Source organism: Octopus bimaculoides, chromosome 7, assembly GCF_001194135.2.
Source record: "Octopus bimaculoides isolate UCB-OBI-ISO-001 chromosome 7, ASM119413v2, whole genome shotgun sequence".
NCBI lineage: Eukaryota > Metazoa > Mollusca > Cephalopoda > Octopoda > Octopodidae > Octopus > Octopus bimaculoides.
This window is the reverse complement of record NC_068987.1, coordinates 56,454,434-56,458,296: the sequence shown is the minus strand read 5'-3', so window position 1 is coordinate 56,458,296 and position 3,863 is coordinate 56,454,434. Positions and strand designations below refer to the sequence as shown.

Here is a 3,863-nt window from a genome sequence, read left to right as displayed (position 1 = left end):
GTGTGTGTGTGTGTGTGTATATATATATATATATATATACACATATGTGTGCGTGTGTGTGTGTTTCCCCAGCCTTCGCTTGACAACCGATGTTGGTGTGTTTATATCTCCGTAACATTAGCGGTTCTGCAAAAAAAAAAAAATCGATAAAATAAGTACCGAGCATAGAAAGAATGTGTTGGAGTCGATTTCTTCGACTAAAAGGCGGTGCTCCAGCATGGCCCAGACGAATAACTGAAACAAGTAAAAGAGTAAAAGAATATATATAGGACAATAACTAGATTGAGTGAAGGATTAAACCAATATGTCTTCCTTTACTTATGTCTCTTCTGTACTTTCTCGCTCAAGTTTCTCACTAATGTTTGGTTGTAATGAAATGTATCTCTGTCGACGGTATTTCTATCCTAAGATAAAATTAATATTATTCAACTGACATTGGCTACTTATAACTGGGATCGGATGGAATTCTTATGAATATTCACTCATTTACAAATAGAGATATAATCAATATTCTAAAGAACACATTCAAGACTCTTCTATTTGAACATGGCACCTTTCATTGTGTTTGTGCTGTATCTTTTAAATAAACCACCCTCGTTCTATTTGTTCCAGGTGCTTGCAATGATATTTAAAAAATTTCAACTGTATGTCCATTATATACCATTTTTATGTTCCATTTTTCACAACCGTCTGAAGCTCGGAAGTGCGAAACTCGGAGTAACAACTAGTGAAGTTTCAGCTTCCAATAAATTACACACACACACACGTATAGATACATACATACACACACACATATATATATATACGGCGGGGGTGTGGGGGTGTGCAAAAGTAAGCATACAGTTATGACAAAAAGAAAACACGTACAATACTCATTTATTTTTATCAAAAAAAAAAAATGTTAGCCTCACTTTTTATATATTCAGTGTAATATATATATATATAATATATATTCAATGTAATATATATATAATATATATATTCAGTGTAATATATATATAATATATTTTATATATTCAGTGTAATAATACATCTAACATAACTCTAATTTATACTTTTATCGTAACTTAATTGTTGGGATAAAAATGAGTATTGTAGGGGTTTTCTGTTTTCATATGTACTTAACTAAATGCCAACACACGAAACTCTCGGACCTTGAGTCGCACAGACACACTCATGTATATATTTACATGAATATAAGCATACAACTACATACATGTATGTATGTATGTATGTATGTATGTATGTATGTATACGTATGTCTGTATGCGTCTGTATATGTATATATGCATTTTGCCGTTTATTTCTTCCTTGTGCAACATCTTTTGGGTGTGTGTATGTGTGTGTGAGAGAGAGAGAAAGAGGGAGAGAGGAGAGAGAGAAAGAGGGAGAGAGAGAAAGAGGAAGAGAGAGAGAGAGTTTTTGCATCTTGCCTCGTCTGCTTCGTAAATTATATTCTCAGTCAAAAAAAAGAATTATGGTTTGTGACTGTAACTTCTATTTGTTGCTGTTACCGTCGTCATAATCGGAGGATTTTTCTTTCGAAGCGCGCGCGTCTGTGTGTGTGTGCGTGTGTGTGTGTGAAGTTATTTTAGACTTCAACAGGACGAAAATGTTTCTTTGTATTAATATTATTACTATTATTAGGCGAGTTGGCAGAACCGTTAAACACGCCGGGAAGCGGCATTTCATGTCATTACGTTCTGTGTTCAAATTCCGCCGAGGTCAAATTTTGCCTTTCATCCTTTCGACGTCGATGAAATAAATACCAGCTATGCAATGGAATCGATGTAATTGACTAGCCCCGCTCCCTCACAATTTCATTGCGCCTCCACTTATACACTTAACACTTAAAGAATAATATACGTTATCTGTTATTAGGTGAATATTGGAGTAGGAGTAGGTTTATAAAAGGAAAAACCCCCAGTAAGCCGTGATCTATCAATCGAATTAGATGACTCGGTTTCGGTCAACAGCTGCAGCCATTTAAATTGAATTTCACTATGTAAGCATTAACTTCTGAAATTTTGACCCACCACTTTAAAATTCACGCTATCCCCACTCTGTCTACGTTTATATAATGAAATGGCAGACAATTGTAGAATTGTTTTCTTTGGAGATGGGAAGAGAGGATATAATTTTCATTATTAATAAATATGATTTCGTTTTGGGATTTGGTTTGCAAGATTCTTTATGCGAGTTCGTTTGTTGGTTAACTCGTATTTCACAAATAAGGTAAATGGCTGTTTTGTAGGTTATTGTGTTTGTAGTGTTTCTGTAACGAGCAAATACTTTTCAGTACATAATATTAAATTGAATTTCACCAACATAATATTTGTGTATGCTTTGTATATGACTATCTATAATTTTACGATACAGATTGCGTTAGTTCGTTTTTGTACATGCACTGCACAACCAGAAAGAAATCCAGACGGAAAACAAATAACTTTAACACAGGTGTATTTATTCTTATACTCTGACAGTTAGAAAAACAGAAAACAAACCAATTATTCTTGTTCAATTTTCACTCTACTTGACTTTAACTATCAGGAATGTGGCATAAGCGAATCTGAAAGATAGATCTTCGGTGATACTATAGTACTAGATTTTTTATATAGGTACAAAATCTATTTGTGTGTGTGTACGTGTGTGCGTATGTGTGCGTGCGTGCCTGTGTTTGTGTGGTATACAATCCATTATAATCGACACAGCAAAGGCTATTGTATGGGTACTTATTTTGTGGATCTCAGTGAAATTCAAACTCAGAACTAAAAGCTTTACTGTCTCTCTAAAAGCTTTACTGTCTCTACTATCCAGAACAAAGAAGAAGGGTTTGGAACAAGATGACACAAGAGACAAAGAAGGAAGATGATGACATAAAAAGCAAATGATGATTACCGGATTAAACTGCTGTTACAGCTTAAACTGGAAAGAAATCAAGTGGCAATGACGTCATTGTCGTGTTAGTCACAAACCTCAAGGAAATACATCTGATTGATGTTAGAATTTCAAATGTCCAACTCGGTTTGATTCACATTTTCCGTTTCGTCATTTGTTGATGCCGAACGAAAGTATTATCAAAGCGTAATATTTAACATTATCTCCTTTACAGTAAAGGCTCTTTCGTAACTTATTAGAAAAAACTGTACTTCTCTCTTACTACTGGATGGTTGATGCGATAACTCTAACTTTAAAAAAAAATTAAGAATTAGTAACACAATTCCTTCTTAGGTACTGTCAAGATGGGTGGGCAAAAACAGCTGAGAGCCAGATTGATATCACATTATGTTTAATTACCTTCTTCTATGTTCTGGATACAAATTTTACTGTTGATTCTTCTGTTGCTTTTCTTTATTGCATTTTGAAAAATGCAACTAGCAAAGTTGCACGTACAAACAGTCTAGCGAGAGTATTGCATAGTATTGTTCATTTGTAAATAAATAAACGCGCCCTTTTAAAGCCTAGCCAGACTCATAGGCCCGTTTTCTCGGTTTCAATGACGTATGTGTTCCCCAGCTGGACGGGACGTCCGTCCATTGCAGCGTTACTCATTTTTGCCAGCTGAGTGGACTGGAGCAACGTGAAATGAAGTGTTTTGCTCAAGAACACAACGCGTAGCCCGGTCCAGGAATCGAAACCACAATCTTACGATCATGATGCTGACACCTTAACCACTAAGCCACGCGCCTCCACAGTATTGTTCATTGAATATTCGAATATTCGAAATGAATGGGATAAAGACTTTAAATAACTTTATAGTTGATTTATATTGTAATAAACCGGTAAATGAAGTGGAATACAGATAGACCATAAAATTACTAGTGTACTTTTTGTTTCTAAGCAAAACAGTCAGTAAAACTGGT

The 3,863-nt window shown here is 35.0% G+C and overlaps 1 protein-coding gene across 2 annotated transcripts in view; it reads left to right on the top strand.

Annotated features, from left to right (window-relative positions):
• LOC106879046 (apoptosis-stimulating of p53 protein 2) overlaps window positions 1–3,863 on the top strand; it is a 90,697-nt gene that overhangs the window by 450 nt on the left and 86,384 nt on the right. The gene's annotated exons all lie outside the window — the stretch shown is intronic.